Source organism: Pteropus alecto, unplaced genomic scaffold, assembly GCF_000325575.1.
Source record: "Pteropus alecto unplaced genomic scaffold, ASM32557v1 scaffold196, whole genome shotgun sequence".
Classification (NCBI taxonomy): Eukaryota; Metazoa; Chordata; class Mammalia; order Chiroptera; family Pteropodidae; genus Pteropus; species Pteropus alecto.
Genome location: NW_006439717.1, coordinates 6,113,710 through 6,135,476, shown reverse-complemented (window position 1 = coordinate 6,135,476; position 21,767 = coordinate 6,113,710). Strand labels below are relative to the sequence as shown.

The following is a 21,767-nucleotide window of genomic DNA, read 5'->3' as shown; positions in this document are numbered from 1 at the left end:
ATACTAAACCCTATAAGATGCTGCTACTCCAAGTATGATCCACCAGCCCAACCAGCAGCATCAGCACCTGGGACCCTTCTAGAAATGCAGATTCTCAGACCTTGTCCCAGAACTGTGGGTATTTCTATGCACACAAAAGCTTGAGAAATGCTGTTCTAGGTGACCTCATTCAGTCCTTAGCTGTAAATATCATCCACACAATGGTTCTCAGCACTGATTCTAATTAGAATTAACCTGCAATGCTTTTTTAAAATAATTATGCTAAGGGGGAAAAAAGTTAAATTTTGTTAAATTTTATAAGGAGAATAATATTTATAAAAATTAACATTGCTTTAAAAACTACATTTTTAAACTGAAACTAATAAATTGAACATTAACTTTAATAATGAAAGTAATTCTTAAATAATCTTTTCTGGGAATAAAAATTTTTCTCAAGGACACACACATGCACACATACAAACATGCACACATACAACTCCTCACGTTGAAATATATGGAAAAAATGTGATCCATATCATCCAGCTATTCCACTCCAAGAATTTATCTAGAAATATATGTCCACACAAAGACTTGTACACAAATGTTCACAGCAGCTTTATTTGTAATGGCCTGAAACTGGAAACTGAAAACAACACAAATGTCCATCAAATGTCCATCAACAGCTGAATTAAGAAATTGTGGTGCATTCATACATTGGAATACTACTCAGCAACAAAAAGGAATGAACCACTGATACATGCAAAAACATAAACGAGTATCAAAACAATTATGCTCAAAGAAGCCACTAAGAGTACATACTATATGATTGATTCCATTTATAAAATTCTAGAAAATGCAAACTAACCTACACAGCAGATCAGTAGTTGCCTAGCAACTGAAACAGGAATGAGGTATGTACAGGAGAAAAGAAACTTTCTGGTGATGATGGATATGTTCACTATTGTGATAGTTTCACAGGCATATTTATATGTTGAAACATCAAATTATACACTTTAATTGTGTGCTGTATATTGTATGTCAATAATACCTCAATAAAAGCTGTTTAATAAATGTTTAACCTAACCACTAATCAACTAAAAGTAGGAATGAATGAGCCCTACTCCCAAGTTTAATAAGAATCTTTAGGAGTGGGGACAGGCTCAGAAATTTGAAAGTTCCCGAGCTAATTCTAAAGTGCATCCAAGGTTAAGAACCGAGCTATACTATGATACTCCAAAATTTATTTCACCAGCTCTCATGTCTCCCCTAAACTCCAGACTTACATAAGCAACTATCTACTTAACATTTTCACTTGGATGTCTAGTAGCAACTCAAAAATAACTTAAGTTCACTCAACAATATAACTTTGATTCTTCCCTTTTCCCACTCTTCTATTCTTTGACAGTCTTCCTATCTTAGAAAACAGCATTCCATTTTTCCAGTTGCTCAGACTAAACACAGAGAAGCATTATTCCTTCCCCCTTTCTCTCACACCCACATTAATTCAACAGCAAATCCTTTCTATTCTACCTACAAAATATATCTAGAATTGGATTTCTCACTACCCTCATTGATATCTTGTAATATTCTCATAACTAATATCCCTGATTCCTCAACTACTTTGCTACAGATTATTCTCCTACAAAGCAGTCAGTTGATCCTTCCAGATGTCAATCAAATTATAACACTCCTCTGCTTAAAACAGTTCAATGGGTTCCTCCTCCTCACCCAAACCCCTTCTTTGTTATATATACTCTGGCAACCAGAATATATGCCAATTGAGAATAAAATCCAAAATTCTTGCTCCAGTTCACAACCCTACCAGATTCAGTCTCTTTCCCCATCTCATTTTCTATACTCTACCCTCTGGCATCCTCTGTTCCTTTGTCAAGTCAGCTTGAGCCGCCATGAAAAAATACTGTAGACTGGGTGGCTTAAACAACAGAAATTTATTTTCTCACAATTCTGGAGGCTAGAAAGTCCAAGATGAAGGTCCAGTAGGGTTCGGCTTCTGGTGAGTGCTCTCCTCTTGGCTTGCAGAGTCTCCTTCTGTGTCTTCGCATGGTAGAGAAAGACATTTCTATTTCCTTTCTTAGAAGGTCACCAATCCTATCACATTAGGATTTCACCCTTGTGACCTCATTTTACCTGAATTACCTCCTAAAAGCCCTATCTCCAAATAGTCACACTGAGGATTAGGGCTTCAGCATAAAAACTGGGGACAGAGGGATTCAGTCCATAGCATCCAACCTCACTGGCCTTCTACTCTGGCATGGAGTTTCCCCTGCTATCTCCTCCACCTACTCGCTTCCTCACTTCTTTCAGGTCTCTGCTCAAATGCCAATTGTCAGGGAAGTCTTTCCTAACCTGACATAAAATAGCATCTCCCCTCCAACGACATTCTCCACTCTACTTACTACTGTCTCCTTCACTATGCTTTATTTTCTTCAAAGCACCTGTTTCTACTTACCACATTATATATTATTAGTTCACTGCCTGTCTTCCCTATTAGAAAAGAATATAAGATCCCTATCACCACCATAAGTGTAAATAGGGACTTTTTCCTGTTTTATTTTGTTCACTACTGTTTGCCCTGTACCTATGACATAAAAAATACCTAGAGTGTTTTTAATGGATGGGTGAACATTAAACCCTCCTATTCGAAAGTTTCCAGGGACCATAAATGATTCTCTAACAGTTTTCCAATCCTGGCTACACATGAACATCACAGAAAGTCTTTTTAAAAGTACAATACTTGGGCCCCGCCCAGACCAACTGAGTAAAAATCTCTAGGAGTGAAACCTGGTATTTTTCAAAGTTCCTCAGTTGCAGCCACTGACCTACAGAATACAGTCAAAGTGCTGGCTAAACTGTCATCCTCTCAAAATCAGACCCCAGGATCTGGATCTGTCAAGTGAAACAAGATACTACATTTCACCCCAGATCCCATTTGAAACCCTATAGCACATGTGGACTATGTCAGATAAATACATACATAACTATTTCATGAAGTATAGCTTATGCCCGATTTTAAACTTATTTTTTTTACCCCACAGAAAGTGTTATGCACTTACTAGACACTGAATAAATACATGCTGAATAAAGAAAGCTTGTTCATAAAATTATTTCCTTTTTCAATTTGTACTAAACCAAAGAAAGGGTGCACCCCCTCTTGAATCTTTCCATTAAGAACCACTTAAATCAGCAGTTCCTAAACCTGATACACACTGGAACCACCTGAGGTGTTTTCTAAAAAAAAAAAAAAAAAAAATGTATGCTTGTCTGGACCACACCTTTAGGGGCTCTCATTTATTTAGCATGAGACAGAGTCCAAATATCCTTTTTGGTTTAGTTTTTCAGTTTCCAAGGTAATTCCAATGTGCAGGGAGGGTTGAAAACCAATGACTGAAATATATCAAATTTGGATGCTCTATCTTTTCTAAATATAGAGATTGGCAATATTAAAAGATGTTATTTGATTTAAAATCTGCAGAAAACAGCACTTATATTTTCTAAGCTTTTCTTCTGTGATATGAACGACCTGATAGTGTACTTACTGATCAAAATATGTCTACTTTTAGTTAAAACAAATCTTACCCAGAGATTAATTTTCTTTTATGGTTCAGTTTCCATTCTTACAACCTATACATATGGATGATTTACTAGTATATGCATACCCCGGAGATACTGCGGGTTCGGTTCCAGATCATCACAATATAGGAAGTCATAATCTTTTTGCTGGTAGAAGGTCTTGCTTTCAATTTGTAAAATGGATGATTTACTAGTATATGCATACCCCGGAGATACTGCGGGTTCGGTTCCAGATCATCACAATATAGCAAGTCATAATCTTTTTGCTGGTGGAAGGTCTTGCTTTCAATTTGTAAAAAAAAAACAAAAAAACAACAACAACAACAAAAAACATCTGTGAAGCACAATGAAACGAAGCACAATAAATTGAGGTATACTTGTACAAGCTATTTCCCTCAGTTTCTCTCCTTTTGTTCATTCACTCATTCATGAAAACATTTATTATGGCAGGCAGTCTTCTGAGATGCCAATAATCCCTGCCTCCCAATATTCATGTTCTTTCTAATCTCTTCCTTGTGAGTGGGCTAAATCTAGTAAAGTCCTTTAACAAACAATACAGAAAAACTGATTGATGCCACTTCCAAAATTAGGTTACTAAAAGACTCTAGCTTCCATCTTGCTCACCCTCTCTTACCTTGTTGTGAGCTACGCTACAGAGTGGCTCACGTGACAAAGAACTGGGGGAAGCCTCTGGTCAACAGGTCAGTGAGGAGCTGAGATACTCTGTATAACAGCCAGTGAGGAACTAAGGCCTGCCTGGAAGTAATTCTCCCTCTACTGATGCCTAGAGACGACTGTAGCCCGTGAGACCCTGAATCACAGGACTTAGCTAAACTCTACCCAGATTTCCTGACCCAAAGAAACTGTGAGGTAATTAATATTTTTGTTTTAAGCAACTAAACTGTGAGGTAATTTGTTATACAGCAATAGATAACTAAGATGCTTACAAACACCTATTATATTACAAGAACTGAGATGCCACTGTACGTCACAGGAAATCTAGTACCCATACTGCAGGATGGCTTGTTTGAAACACCTAGCTCTGATCCCCTTAATCTTTATACATTACACATAAGTTACAATACTGACTTAGCTCACCACTAGACTACAACAATCACCCATCAGATTACAGCACCTTCAGTGGAGGACAAGTTGTTTGTCCTTTGTTTGAGGTTACTGAAGTAAATAAATACTTGATTTGTTCTTCATTTAATATTTTCATATAGCTGTTCTATTTTGGTGGTGTTTCCTTTCACTCTTTTGCAATTTCCACCTTTACTCTGTGCTGTCGGTTACTCCTGTTATAGCGTTTATTTTGTATTGTCTCTCCTTACTCCTTACCCTATTGCTTTTCCTCTGCTTCTTGGCACAATGTGGGTAAGATACTTGTTTTCACTGTGATCACCATGTAGTAGTATTGCTCCTTTCATTTTATTTCTCCCTTTCCTATTACCAGCCAGACTTGTTACTTCTTGTCTAATAATCAGATTTGTAGTTGTTTTAATAACTGCTACTAGAACAGCTGAGTGCAATGTTCTCAAAGCATGGTCTGTATACCAGTAGTGGGCCCTGTCAGTTGATTATCAAGTGTTCCACAGGCAGCCTGGTATAATCATAAATTTAAAAGGTAAGGTCGATTATGATTTTTCACAGAAACCCCGTTGTTATTTTGTAATGTATAATCTAAACTCATAAAAATTGTTTTAACTCATAAATATAGATATGAAAATAATTCTAGAAATACCAGAACTCAGAATAATGATGCAAACTAAACACTGAACAGGGCTTCAACAGAATATACAATGTCAGTCACTATGTCTGAGGTAAGTGAATCTGCAAGTGTTGATGTGCACACACAAGTACCTGGAAAAGTATGAATAAGAAGTGTACAGATAAATATCTGAAAACTATTTTTTAACAAATCAGTATCCTTTTGCCTCTAGTGACTATATTATAATCCTTAGTCAAATAGTGGCATGAAGTATCAAAGCTTTTGAATAATTTTCTATATAGTACCTCCCTGACAAACCAAGTAGGTTTTTACAAAACAAGCAAAATATGCTCTTCAGGTAAAATTGATGAATTTTGTCACCAAAAACAGAAGTCTAAAACTACAAAGGCATTATTCATAGTTGTGCTCATAACAGTAAAAACATAAAGAGCTTTTAAAAGAAACTCATAGTTGATGACATATATTTGAAGATAAAGCAAAAGGCACAAAATTCATTTAATATATGATGTAGTTGAACATTGTATAATATTAACAGTATATAATGTAGAAGAGTTAATACTGTTACATGGGTAGCTTAGCAGATATTTTTGCTTTACAGTTGGAACAAACCACAAATGTGAAAAAATATCAATCAGTTCTTGTTATATTATTATAGACAACCCATTTGAGAGAGAAGTAATCAATGACTTTTTATTTGATTTATCACTGACATCCCAAGCTACACAGAAAAGTTATTTCTAGTAGAGGGAAACTACAGTAAAAACTGTGAACTACAATGTCTGCTGTGAAAGGTTGGTTGGGATCAATATTGATAGAACACCAGGTATTTGTGTACATACGAAGCAATAACAGAGGTTGCAAGTGATTGTCTAATCTACATGTCACTTTATTTCTCAGTGTTTAACTGGCAATTTAAAATACACCTCTCAATTTTAATTCAACGTGATCAAAATGGTCACGTCTTTTCTATAAAAGAAAAAAGTCACTGAGTATACTGTATTTTCTACCTTAACATAAACTGTTGCAGAAAATAATCTTTACATTTCTTTGAGGCACTGATAAGGTCAAAAATAATCCTTTCTATGTTTTCTAGAGACTTGTTCAAGTGGTATGCATATCTGAGCAACATGTTTATTTATTTTATTATTTTTTTTAATTTATTTTATTTTTTAAAATTTATTTATTTCTGAGCAACATGTTTAAATCTTTACTATCATGAATATGTTGATTTAGGGTACAACAAAATAAATTTAATTTTTAGTTTAATGACATACTAAATATGGTGCATAGAACTGATCACCAAGAGACTGACTTTCCCACTGATGACCAGGAAGCTAATTAATATTACATTTGCCACTGCCTCGATTTGAAATATCCAAGCTTTAGTGGGACAAGGTTCACCAAGAGTCTGAGAGTACAAGAAACAGCTTAAGAAATTATTCATAATTTTCAGGTCATGTTTAATCTCAATATACAGAATTACTTGAGCAAGCCATTGCTCGTTACCATTTCAGCAATCTACAATTTTAAGTTAGCAGAAATTAAGAGCAGGAAAAGAAACATACAATTTGGGGAACATGATCATAGTTTAAGTTCATGAGCCCTACAGAAAACCTAGTAAACAATATCTCTTTCACAGATGTGACTTATTATAAATAATATTATTTTTTAAAGTACTTTTTTTTATTACTTTAGGTGTGATAATTTTTTTACACTTACCAAATATTAGTGGTATGTGTATACAGTGAATATCCTCTGTGTTCCAAAAATACTGAGACTGAGATTCAATGGCATAATGTTTAAGTGCTTCGCTCTGAAGTAAAATTGCCTGGAGTCTAATCCTACTCTAATACTTAAAATCTCATTTTTCAGTTATAAAATAGTAATTGTGAGGAGTGAATATTAACATGAAAATACCTTAACACATTGTCTTATACATAATAAGTATTAATAAAAATTAATAATAAACTCTTCTTATTCTTTAAGGTTATTCAGACAATTGAGAATATAAAAAATCTGAAAGCTAATATGTGAAGGTACTGCTAAAATTTGATATAGGAATGCATCCTTACAGAGTTGAAGTCTTTCATACTTTGTCATTTTCAAACAAAACTAAAGGCTATCTGACTTCTTCATTTCACCCCTGTATTTCTCAATTCCAGAGTAGAGTTAGGCTACTAATACTAGCTTCCAGGATGGTTCCCGATGAGCCTCACGTCTCTTGGCATTCTTGCCCTTGTACAGTCTCTTCCCACACTGAACAATGCTGAACTGTGTAAACAGAAGGATCCTGCAGAAATGGCTTAGTGGAACTTTTGGGCCTACGTTCACAAAAAATACTGTGACTTCCATCTTGCTCACTCTTGGATAACTTACCCTGGAGGTAGCCAGCTGGCAGGTCATCAGGACACTGAAGTAGGCCTCTGGGAAGGTACACATGGCAAGGAACTGAGGCTTCCTGCCAACGATAGCCAGTGTGGGTGCACCATCTTGGAAGCAGATGCTACAGCTGCAAGCCTTCAAGATGCCTGCAGCCTCACTTGACATCTTAATTGCAACCTCATGATAAACCCAGAGACAGAACTACCAAGCTAAGCTGCTCCCAAATTCTTGATTCATAGAAACTTAGCAAAGAAATGCTTTGCAATAATTTGTTGCGCAGAAATATATAATAAATCTGTTTGCCAAAAATCTGTGCTGTGTGAAAAGACAGGGGTTTTCTGATGTAGGAAAGGGGAACACAGGAGAAAGACAAAGAAATGGGAATAGAGCTAGCTAATCAAAGTGAACAGAATAAATCAATGTGAAGTATTCAGAAATATTTTATGCTGTCATTTCTAACTTCCTAAGATCATTTTAATTTTCTTCTTTATCCTTATCTACATCTTTCAAATTTTAACAATATATTTTACTTTTCAAAATAAAAATAAAAATATACTTTAATTAAAAACTTCTAAGTATTCGCATGTATAATTTTATTATGTAATAATCTACTTAAAAGGATTTTCTGAAGATCAACTGTTGAGATCACTATTCACTATTCACTTCAAACCTATATGCAATCAATCGCTATGCTAAATGCAAGGAGAACACTAAAAGCTGAAGATAACATGGTTCAATTTAGGAAGAGAAACAATTTAGCCTCAATTTAGTAGGAGAAACAGACATGAAGAATCTAATATGGTCTAGCATATAGAATATTCTCAATAAATATTTGTTGAATAAATACGATTGGTAGGGAATATTAAAAGAGCACATCTACAATTGGGAGAGTAGGGGTGGAAAAGAAATGTCAGGGAAGCCTTCCTGAAGAGCTGGTATTTAAACTGAGCCTTAAGCAATATGTAGAATTTCAATGGTTGGAGTTGAAATTAAGGCAGAGGGAGCACAATGAGCAGTCACAAGGTCAAGAAAATGTGTGGAATTTCCAAAGCATTTTCAGAAAACCAATAATTAGTAAGTAACCCAGTACAGCTGGAAAATTGAAATTATAAAAAGAGACAAAGCTGGTCAAGTTAGAAGCAGGCTATGGAGAGTTCTGATTGATATATTATATGGTTTGATGTCTGAATTTCCTTCTAAAGGAATAGGGAGCTATTGATCACAAGTTCAATCCATGTTATTCTACTTTTTTATTTTATGTTTGAAGTATTATATAATTATTACAATAGTTGAGAGAGGTGATAAGGGTCTAAAGTAGGGCTTTAGGAGTTAGATGGGCTAGCTGAGAGAGAGCATGTGAAAAAAATACTCAAAAGTCTAACTAGATTTGAGGGTGCTGAGACAGAGAGGAGGAATAAATAATGACTTCACGGTTTAAATCTAAGTGTCTAAGAGCATAATGACGACACAATAGAATTGTATTTAGTATGTATATGTATACACATATACATATTATCTAGATATAATCTGATGTCTAAATGTTATAAACATGCCACAAAAATTGTATATAACAAATTTGCAGATGTAAAATCTTTAGAAATTTTACATTTCTGCTTATGTTTCTTAGGTTAATACTACTATTAGATGAAATTTCATAAGTACTAATTGGTGGTATATGCTACAGATAGACAGGGAAGGTTAACAAACCCACACTAAGTATCAGAGGAAAATTACCCTAGTATTAACACATCTTGTTGATGATGATTCATACACAAATAATCAGTTCAAGACAAACAGGTCTAATAACATATGCATCACTATAGCATAAACTTTCTAATAATAAAAGCAGAATGTGTTAAACACAAATATTGATAAAAATTGCCTGTTTTAATATACTATACAATGCCATACCATTTTTTATATATTTTTCTACTTAAGATACCCGTAATAAAAGATTTTGTTCTGTTTTAAAAGAATGTTCTTATAAAGATACCTATCCTATAATTAGAAAGATTAAAAAAAATGAGCCTACTAATACCTATCACAGCTAGTCCATTTCCTTTTGATTATACTTCATATTAATTTTTCACAATTAAAGTCATAAGAAATCAATGAATGTTATTACTGTCATTCTACCTCCTGTTAGGTAGATTTAATTCAGAAGATTTAATTCAGCCTTCATTAAGTTCTCCAAAAATTGGATCCAAAATTTGACTATGTATTAAGTTTATTACAGAATGCCATATTTCTTAGAATAAAAACATTATTCTAAATAAACACTCATGTTTGCTAAGATAGATTTAGCTCTATTCAGTTAAGTTATATCACAAAATATTAAGTGACCAACTGATGTTGTACAGAAGTAATGACCAACTGACGTTGTACAGAAGTAAACTAACTAAATTTAGAATGAATGGGTCATAATGATATATTCCAAAGTAACTGAAAAGGGGAAGTTAAAGCATAACAATAACATCAAATATAAAGAAATATACAACAAATAAGAGGACTACCTAAAGTAAAAGAGGGGAGGAAAAGACTAGGGAAAGGATTTCTGTTGATGGACAGAGTCCTAAATTAAGAAGGACAAATGTCCTCCTATTCTCAGCACTTCTTAGCCAAACACAAGAGAACTTAAAGCTTCTCTTTCCAAAGACAATAAGAAACTACTTCAGGATCCTCTATCCCTAACGATTCTAAGAAATTTAAATCAAGTTTACCATCCAGATCAGCTGAGAAAATAGATGTAATTTTCTCTTCCATCGCATAGTTCCCCATCTGCTCATGCTAGCCAAAGCTTACTTTAGCACACACAGCTAAAACACAAATGTATGGATGAACTGACAAATTTATAAACACATACGAGTAATGAGCCAACCAACTAGCAAGCATAAATGACTATTTCAGATCTTTGCTTTTTGATCGAAGGGAAAAGAGAAGTATATTAGGATCCCCAAACGAAATAAAAAAGGAACTTGAGAAGACAAACTTTGTAATTTTATACAGGATCACACCAGTTAACATGTATTATACCCTAAAAACACTACCACTGAGTTAACAACAGTAACTACAAATCAACTCAGTTTTTTGAAATAACATTAACTTCCTATAAAAGAGCTTTCCTAACATAGAAATTACAAAGTTACCACAGTTATCAACTAAATTTAGAAATTCACTAGTAAGTAGTGCAGTGAAAATAAAAGATATTATCACATTAATATTCAAAGTTAAATGTAATCAAGCAGAAAAGACCTCCGCATTTTATTGTATGTTAATTATACTTTAGTCAAAAATTAAACACAGCAAGTCTTTAGTTATGAGTAACTGAGTATTTAGATAAAACTGATTTTCCAGCTGACTAAAGTATACATTTTAAATAACCAAATCTTTTATTTTGTTCCTAAAATGTGTACATGCTTCCCTGCCTTAGTAACTAGTATAACATATAAAAGCTACTAATTTTTTAAAAGGTGTCTTATGTGTGCCAAGGATAATACTAAGCTCTTCACATTCACCAACTCGTTTGACTTTAAATTCCTTTTCACATAATGAGGAGACCAAGACTTGAAATGTTTAAGAAACCTGTCATAATTACATTCATGCTCAACTCCAGGTCTGCCTGATTCTAAAGCTGGTACTTTATTTGTTCCCCAGGTTTATTATAGTTCAATTGACAAATAAAAATTGTATATATTAAGGTGTATAAGCGATGTTTTCATATATGTGTACATTGTAAAATGGTTACCACAATCAAGCTAATTAACAAATCCATCACTTCACATTACCTTTTTTGTTTTGTTGTGGTGAGAACATTAGATATACTCCCTGAGCAAATTTCAAGCATACAACAATATTAACTATAGTCACCATTCTGTACATTGGGACCCCCCAGAATTTAACCATCTCGCATAGCAGAAACTTTGTACCCTTTGACCAATATCTTGACATGTCTTATACTCCTCAACCCCTCACAGCCACTGCTCTACTCTGTTTCTGAGTTCAACTTTTTAAAATCCACAAATGCATGAGATTGTGCAGTATTTGTCTTTCTATTGCTCAAACTTTCTAGATGCCACAATGCTATGCTGTCTTGACAAAACCACCATTTAGAACCTCATACAACACCTCTCTCTGGAGCTATCAAGATGTTCTGGGCCATTTGTCCTTATCTAACATGGCAGTTCCAGAAATATGAATCATTATAGTTGGTAATTCTTTTGTCTCCTGTCTTGCTGTCAGTTACCACTTCTTGGTTATCTGCTTTCAGCAACCTTAGTCATTCCATTCACAACTCCAACCCTGAACTACATCTAATTTAATATCCACCATAACCAAAGAAGAATTGAAAGATGCCAAGAATAAGATCTTATCAAATTGGGGATCATATTTTATAAAACTGTTTTATGTCACTATTAAAGACTATGCATAAAAAACTGCATAAAGCCAAATAGTTTTAATATTTAAAACTGCATATAGTATTCCCAGGACCTAGTGGAGGAGGGATGTATGATAAGGAAGAGGTGACTAATCCTTCTGCAACCAAAGCAGCTCTGCTTTTGCTTTACTAATTGGAGTTCCAAATAAAAAGTGAAAACTATTAAAATAAGCTAGCCAAAAGCACCATTAAGACTGCATTGGGTGGATGTTAACGGGAAATGGCTGAAAATTCAACAAGGGAAATAGATTTTGAACACACAGTAACTAAATGCCCAGAACAAAGCACTGGAAGTTACCCAAAGGGCTTGAGACTCATGCTTCTCTAATTTCTATAGCTTTTAGCGCATCTAGAACAAAGTTAAGTAGTAGTGATAAGAGAATTTTCTTGTCTTTTTAATATTAATTACACATATATCTCCATTACTTTTCCTGATATCTTTTTGAGATGTATATTTTAATTATGTTAGAGTTTACTAAAGATAACATCAAGAATAAATGTCTGATTTTATTATCTGGAGTTCAAGATCTACTGAGGTAATCATACAGCTTTTCCTCTATCTACTAGTAAGTTGAATTATATTAACAGCATTCCAATACATCTTTGTGGTCCTGGAATAAATTCTATTTAGTCATAGCATATTATACTTTGAACATACTATTGGATTTCTACATTAACATTCTTAGACAAAACTGATCTGTAGTTTTATTATGATATCTCTATCAGGTGCTATCAGTATTATGCCTGCTCTCCTGCTCTATTTTGCGGCACTAAAATTTATTGAATGCCTTCTATATGTCAGGCATTGTTCTAAGAATTGTGTTTGTAATAACCTGTTTAAGCTTCACAGCATCTTTTGTCACCTGATTTTCACTGCTTTTAATTCAAATTCATTTAGCAATAATACCAAATCACTGATAATTTTGTTTATATTTGCTTAGTATCTTGGTTGACTATCCATTTATTTCCAACCCTCTTAGTAATTTTGTTCTAGATGTGTTGCTAACATCAAGTGTATAATTGGGTTTTGTATTTCATCTAATCCAAGTCTTACTTAATATGTGAGCTTATGTCACAGACAATTATTGTTTTAATAAGCATAGTTGCTCTTGTTTTAATGTTTTCTGAGTCTTTTTTCCCCCTTAAAGGCTCATTCTTTTTGTTTCCCATCTTCTGCTGTGCAGTTATTTCACATATTAAACAAATGTTTTTAAGTGCCTATTATGTGCGAAACACCATATTTTGTTAAGAATAAAATGGCAAACCAAAAGTTAGCTACATATGTATAATGACAAACTGTGGTTCTGTTCTTCCCCACTTCACTCCAATACCATGAGCATTTCTAATAGGAGGTGATAGACAAGGCTTTCAAGGAAGATTGCTCGTAAGAACTGACACGCTCAGATTTAAATAAGATAAACGAGTTGCCCGAATGGAAGAGTAGGAGAAAGATTATCTCAGGTAGAAAGTACTGAGTGTAAAAAGACAAAGAACTTGGTGCACTATGGAAAGTGAAAGAGAGTTAGGTTGAAGAATTTTGAGTGAGGGGGAAAAGAGGTAGGCAGGCCAGATCAGGTCTACAAAAAGGCCAAGTTAGAGAACACAGATTTTATTCTAAGTGCAACAGATATCCTAAAATACTTTTCAGCATAAAAGTGACTTTTATTATATTTCCATTTTAAAACTGTTGTGTAGAGAATGGACTAACACACGACACACATGGAATCGAAGAGACTGAGTACACTATTAAAGTAGCACATACGAGAGATGGTGGTAGCTTAAGTAGTTGGTAAATAGTGAAGATAGATGGAAATGAATGGATCCAAAGATTTTACTCAAGGTAGTACTATCACTCTTCCTCCTCTCCTTTCAAGATTATTTTTATATATAGTATAATTTAGTTGTTTTTATAATAAAGACATCCCTGTTCCTTTACATAAACTCATCCATTCAGTAAATATTTATTAAACCTATTTTACTGCCAGGTATCATGCTAGGCATGGGAATACAGAAGAGAAAACTCTCTAGCCTCACAAAGCTTGTAAGCTGTGAAATAAAATAAAACTAAGCCTTCCTTATGTATCTAATTATGTCCTACCATAATATTAAAACATTTTTAATATTATGGTAGGACATAATTAGATACATAATTATGTCCTACCGTAACATTAAAACATTTTTTCGTGTAATACAATCATTCATTGACTCAACAGATACTTACTAAAAACACCATCTATATACCAGGTCCTAATCTATAGGTATACAGAAGTATCTTTTCATGGAGCATATATGCATTCTATTAAAGACAGGCAATCAAACATATATATGTATGAAGTATTAGGTAGCAGCAGAAAAAAGCTACAGCAGGATATGAAAAGAGTTACACAGAAGAGCTATTTTTCTACAGGGAGATTAGGGAAGCACCTCTGATGAGGTTATTCTTAAGCACAGTCCTGAATGAAGTGAAGTAGTAAGTCATGCAGGTATCGAGATGTGAAATATTCCAGGAAAGACAAGACCAACTGCAAAGGCCCTGAGGCAGAAGGCTGGCACGTTCAAAGAATACTAAAGTGACTAAAATGCCTGAATTGTAAGGAGTGTGTAGAATATAATAAAACTAGTTTAAAGAGGTAGCCAAAGACCAGATCATGGAAGGCCTTCCCTTCATACAATAGAAATAACTTGGAACTGTATTATTCTAAGGAGGATGGGAAACTAAGGATGACAAAGTTCTGAGCAGGAGAATAACATGATCTGACTAAAGTTAAAATAAAAATTACCTGGCTGCCTTACTAGAATGGTTAAAAATCCAGAAAACAGCCAATACCAAATGCTGGTGTAGATGTGGAGCATCTCATTCTTTGTTGGTGAGAATGCAAAATGGTGAATGGATGAATAAACTGCAGTACAGCCAGACAACAGAATATTTTTCAGCACACATACACACAAAAAAGCCATCAAAAGGAATGGAGGAACCTTAATTGCACATTACTAAGTAAAAGAAGCCAATCTGAAAAGGCTACATCTTGTATGATACCAACTATATTACATTCTGGAAAAGGTAAAACTTAGAGACAATGAAAAGATCAGTGGTGCCAAGGGCTGGCGGAAGGGAGAGATAAAGAGACAGGGCACTGAAGATTTTTAGGGCAGTGAAACTATTTTGTATGATATCATAATTGTGGATACATGTCATTAAATATTTGTCCAAACCCATAGAACGTACATCACCAAGACTGAACCCTAATGTAAACTATGGACTTTGGAGGATAATGATGTTTCAAGATAGGTTCATCAGTTATAATTAATGTACCCCTCTGGTTGGGATGCTGAAAACAGGGGAGGCTATGAAAATGTAGGGACTGAAGTTATATGAGAAATCTCTGTACCTTCCGCTCAATTTTGCTGTGAACCTAAAACTGCTCTTAAAAAGTCTATTGAAAAAAAAAACACTGATGGCTATAAAAGAATAACTATAAATGGTATGACATATCCCTTTGAAAAACAGTCTGGCGGAGACTTTAAGGTAATGTCCCTTCTTATGGTTTCCCACATCAATCACATTCAGAATTGTGGTCCAAAAGACAAAGCTTTGAGACATGAAGATCTATAATTAAATTCTGTCTCTACTACTGAATAGCTTCAGTTCTTATTTAAGTCACTTAACCTTTCTGGACTCTGCTTTCTTGGTAAACTTATTACAATAAAAATAGTCATTCTACAAAAAAATTTGAGAGGGTCAGATGAAAATGAGCTTTGGAAACTTAAAAAAAAATTGCCTGGCTGATATTTAGAGACCAGATGGTAAGGGAATGGGTGTAATCAGAGAACCAATAAGAAACTTAAGATAATCGGCAGGCAGGAGATGATGGTGTCTCATATTAGGATGGCAACAACAAAAGGTGGAAAAAGTGATAAAATTCTTAACATATTTTAGAGGTACAGCATATACAGTTTATAGATGAACAAGAAGTGTGTGGGGGAGAGAGAAAGATAAGACAGGTTGTGTCATCAAGAAAGGAGGAGAAATTTGGGGACAGAAATGTAAGTTCCATTTTACCCATGTTAAATTTGATACCTAGAAGACAAACACATGGAGTTGCCCAAATAATTGCCTAACAATTTACATGTAAAGACATGAGAGATGTTCATGACTAGCTTATTAAAAAGTCATTGTTTCAGCCACATCTTAAACATGCATATGGTAAATATTGAGATCTTCTAAATTCTTACAGTAGTTAAAATATTATACCAACAGATGGTTAAAACAAATAGATATGGTTTCAGTCCTTACTCATTTTACAGTTTAGTATGAGAAACAGAAAAATACTCAAGCAATTAAAATATATGCACTAAGCATTATTATGGAAGAAATCCAAAATTAAGAAATTTAGGTAGAGATAAAAACTTCTTGCTAGATGTCATTGTTTTCAATAAATGAGGGAGAATATACAGAAAAGTAGTAGAGGTTTGACTCATGAATGAATATAATCAACAGATAAATTATTTTAGCTAGCAATATACTCTAAAGCACAGGTTACTGGCAAATACCACCTTATGAATGAAATTGTGACATTAAATACAACTTCAATTTAAAGTAACATACATGGAACAATGTCAAGTGTTAAAGAGAGATTTCTAAAACATATTACCAGAACTTAAAGTGAAAGGTAAATAGATACTGAAATAAGCCCCCCTCCGCTAAAAAAAAACAAAAACAAGAAAAACTTAAGACAGCTCTCAAGTTGAAGTTCAGAGGATAAATGAAATTGGAAGAGTAAAGAGAACATTCCATACAACAGAAACTACATAAGCAAATATTCAGAACTAGGAATTACTACAAGAGAAAGTCATCCATTCAAGTAATATTTGCTATACACCTATTTTATGACAGGCCTTTGGAATCAAAGGTAAAGAAGACACACATAAAAATTCTGCTGAATGGTATGGAGAGCACACTATCAAAAGCAATTGTAATAAGTGTTAAGACTGGGTTAAATTCAGGCAGTTATGCAAATACATAGGCAGATCCTATGGAAGCAGGGAAGGCTTTCTGAAGGACGGGACATCTAAACAAAGACATTAATAAGAATTAACCAAACCTGAGGTGCGGGACAGGAAGCAGTGGAAACAGAGAATGGGAGGACAGGCAAAACAGCATCCAGAGATTAGAGTGTGCAAAGCCCAAAACAAGAGAGCATAACACTGGTAGGTAGATGGTGGATATAGCTGGGGCATAATGTTACTGGGGTGAATGGCAAGAGCTAAGGCTGAAGGAATAAACAGGAACCAGACCACAAAAGGATTTGTAAGCCATGTCAAAGAGTATAGACTTTAGCTAAGGATATCCTCTTGGCCGTACTAAAGGGTTCATATCAAAGAAAAGTTAAGAGTAATGTGGGACTAGATTATCTACAACAAAGGTTACAAGCTCACTTGTTTACAAAGACAAAATAAGTAATAAAAATGAGTAAAGAAGATAAGGTATAAGAAAAACTCAAGAGACAAGGAGTGACGAGAACTGTGGAGAGCAAAAGTCCCCTCTAAATAGGGCAAACCGTTGCAATGAACAATGTGGCTCAGTGCTGCTAGATCTTCCAATTTTTAAAAAGAGGCTGGAAATTTGAAATTTCAAAAGAAATATCCTGATTTTTAGTAATGGCAATTAAATTTCCTTGAAACATGGTGCAGATCAGCACTGAGAGAACCAAACGAAACAAGGCAGAATCAAACCAGTCACCGGTTTCCAGTCTCTACTGCAGAACTACAAAGACTAAGCTGAGGCCTTTGACTTGGACTTAAAGGCAGCCAAGAATTACTGGACATTTAAAGAGGAATGACAGACAAGTAACTACCAATTGAGAACGCAGTGTCTTTCTTGTTCACTGCTGAAAAAGTACCTAATGCTTTGTTGGTTTCAGTAAATATTTAGAGATGAAGCTGAAACTGGAAATTCTGAAAAATGTGTCATGGAAGTAGATAAGACAAACTGGAGGTCAGAATATATGTATATAAAATATATATTACATATGTATGTTACATGTATGTTATATATAATACATATGTAATATGTATTTTATATATAGATATGTATTTCATACACATACACAGTGCTTCTTTGCTCCAGTCCTGGCCCACTCTTCTACCAGTTTTTAGTTTTGTTCACAGCAGCTACCATGGGCTGCTCAGTGTTTTTTCTTTGGCTATATAACTCAGAAATTTGACCACAATTAGCAACTATCAGCTTTCACCTGGCTAAGGGCAATGAAATTAAATAGGATAAATGACTACTTCAACTTCGACATTAGGCCAGGACCTCTAATGCTAACTCTATACCCTACTCTAAGGCTAAAACTGCTACCTAAACATTAGGGATAAAGTAACAGTCAAATATTGCACTAACTCTCCTGGGAAACACCTATCAAAAATAATGAGTAGTATGCCTAGATAGTAGGGTTAGGAAAGAAATAGAATGAGATTAGGATTCTGCTAGAAGGGAGATGGAATAACAAAGAGGTAGGTTGAGAAAGACTAGAAACTCAGAACAGGTATGAAAGTTAAACAGTAATTAACAATAAGACAAAAAAAAAAGAGGACCCCCAAATCCCCAAAATCTGAGCATTTATATATTGAGAGTTTAAGTAATCTCGAAGAGCAAAGCCTGGCAATGTTTGATATAAATCGTAGAAGATTCTACTCTTATTGAGAAACATGGATAATCAGTATCAGAAGTTATAAATTCATTCACTGAGAATAATTGTCTTAAATATTCCTCATCTAGGAAAGATGAAATCGACAGTCTATCAAAGTGTCCAGTTAGATATTATGATAAAAAGCAGGAGCCAATACTCTGATTAAAAGCTTACAGGAAGGAAACTTAACACTTCACATCTAAAAAAAAGTAGACCTAGGTATAAGGCAACACTGCAGAAAAACCTAAATGCTCTGTCAAATTTAGGAATGAATAGCAGGGCTTCATGTTACCAATGATCAATAGTAAAGCTGAGCACACACGAACAGGTGAAGCAATGAAAGAAAAAGATACTCAAAGCCCCTTTTTATCAGAAGTAATAAGAGAATTATATAAAACCAAATGTATTTTAGATGTTCTAAGTCTGTGCTATACAATGCAGAAGCTGCACGATGAAGCTGAGCACTTGCAATGTGCTAGTCCAAAATGGATTTGCTCTAAGTATAAAATAACCCCAGATTTTGAAGACTTAGTATGAAAAAGACTAAAATATCTCACTAAAAATTAAAAGAATAATGTTTTCGATATTTTGAGTTAAATATAGTATTAAAAGTAAATTCACCTGTTACAATTTGCTTTTCTAATTTGACCACAAGAAATTTTTTAATTACATATATGGTTCTCTTTTGTGGCTTGCATTACATTTCTATTGAACAGCACTGCTACAAATTAGTTATGTTTAATGTGAAGCCCTAAATGACTATTTTTTAACATTTTGAATTTAATATTGTCCTTTCTTTAGTATTAAATTCCTCTTGGGTACATGAATTAGATGATTTTACCAAATTGTCCAGAAAAGAGATTTAATCAAATTTCCGGGCAGGGACTTGAGCCAGCAGGATTGTTTCACCAAATAGTAACCAGGCTCTCTTCATATTATCTCTGACAAAAGGGTTACATAGTAAGAAAGAAGCACTATGAACACATGGAACAGGATTTGACCAATAGTTTAATTATAATCCATCCAGCATAATAATATGCTTTCATAAGATTTTATCAATTACAATCCAACTGTTAAACTTACGAAGTAAGATAAACATCTTTCACTATGATTTATTCAAGTTTAGCCATACTCAGCAATTTTTAGATATTCAAATTCGCCCTTTTAGGAAAGATCTCACCTAACAGTACTCCATTTTGCTACCAAGGGAAATATACCTCTCTCATTAGGGTGAAAGAAAAGAACAGTAACTACTTTTTATGAGATACCATGACAAATTTTAAAAGACACTGGCCTTCTCATATAATAAACATTAATATAATCTGGAAATAGTCCATGGTCTATCTGGAAACTTTAAGAGAATGTGGTTTTAGTAAGTTAAGAATTTCACAAATAAGATGTAGAATATAAAAACTTTATAAAACACCACTGACTCAAAGACAGAATACATTAACTCAGAAAAACAACTGTACTATACCAATATTAGAAGACTACTAGTTTACAAAAAAATGTACTGGATTCACCACAACGAAAATAAAATTAGACTTAGACTAAAACTTCCTACAGATTAAAGTATTTCTCTAGGCAGAGTTCTTTAGTACAAAACAATTCAAGGCTTTATTAGTGTTCCCAAATTACTTTAGACTTTGGTAACCAATGGAAGAAATGGAACCAACAAAAGATATCCCAGATGGCTTACAGAGAACTTTGGGTTCAGGTGCTAGTTAATTTGAGAGTGAAGTGTGAAAGTGCAGTTATTCTTTCAAACATCTAGGAGTTTAGTAATACTAAGCACAAGGCATTATACTTAGTTTAGGTTTTGGAGATAAAATGGTGAACAAGCGACAACCTCTGACCATTATAGGTTTATTCTCCAATAGTTTTGTAAAAGAATAAGCAATAAGTTCGCCACTGCTATTTCATTGCCTGTTTCCCATGCTCAAATCAAGATATTTCTCTTTCTCCTATTGTATCTGGAGGGAAAGGGGTGAGGATAGAGAAACAGGGAAGAAATTTGCACTTAATATACTGAATTAAAATTATGTTTCTTATCTCTTTCCTTGTAAAACTCTAAACTCCTTAAAGACAGAAGATTAAACCTATTTGCCTCCCTATACCCAGCACCTGAATCAGTGCCTGGTGCTCATCTGCTATTATCTCAAAGCTAGATTAGATTACAGCCATTGTGCTAGGGCAACTGCTACTTTCTTTTTCTACTATAAAATAGTATCACGAATAAATAAAGATTAAAACAATAAAGGTCAATTTCCAGTGTTTCTTTTTGCAAAAATAAGCATACACATACATTAAATGTAGGTGTTTAAAAGCTACAAAGTAATATACATATTCTTTAAGGAATATGCAGTTCCATGAACTAGTTTCCTTTCACTACTATCACTAGATCTCCCTCACCTCCCAACCCCACCCAAGGTAACCACTACCATGAATTTGGTGTAAATGAGATCACATTGTACACATCATTCTGCAACAAACTTCCTTACATCTATGAAATCTCTCCATATTTATATGTATCAAAAAGCAACATAGTGGATTCTGGAGCCAGGCAACTGAGATTCAGATTCTAGCTTTGAATCCCAGCTCTGCTATTTTCTACCTATGAGAGTAGGCAGGTTATTTAACCCTCTATGGTTCATTATTCTCATATGTAAAATGGAGATAATGATAAATGATAGTGCTTATTTCTGAGTTTTTAGGAGGACTAAAATAGTTAACATTTATAAAATACTTAAAATAATCTCGGAGTATAGACAGTACAATTTGTTTCTTAAAGTAAAAAAAGAAAAAATCACCAATGATAATCATTGGAACACAGATCTAGGTAATTCTCCATTATAGAACTATTTTATATCTTATTTATCTCTGCTTCCTATTGAGAGACATTTAGATATTCTAAACGAATATCCCTGTACAAATCCTGCTGGGCATATGCGTAAAT

At 34.1% G+C, this 21,767-nt stretch overlaps 1 protein-coding gene across 6 annotated transcripts in view; it reads right to left on the bottom strand.

Annotated features, from left to right (window-relative positions):
• The window catches only part of YAF2 (YY1 associated factor 2), a 63,118-nt gene that overhangs the window by 12,127 nt on the left and 29,224 nt on the right, over window positions 1-21,767 (bottom strand). Inside the window, exon 7 of one of the 6 annotated variants that reach the window (XR_003047797.1) lies at window positions 7,676-7,760. The exons of the other annotated variants lie outside the window; for them this stretch is intronic. The gene's annotated coding sequence lies outside the window, so the exon portion shown is untranslated. Of the gene's footprint in view, window positions 1-7,675; window positions 7,761-21,767 lie in introns of those variants that run through there. 6 annotated transcript variants of the gene reach the window in all.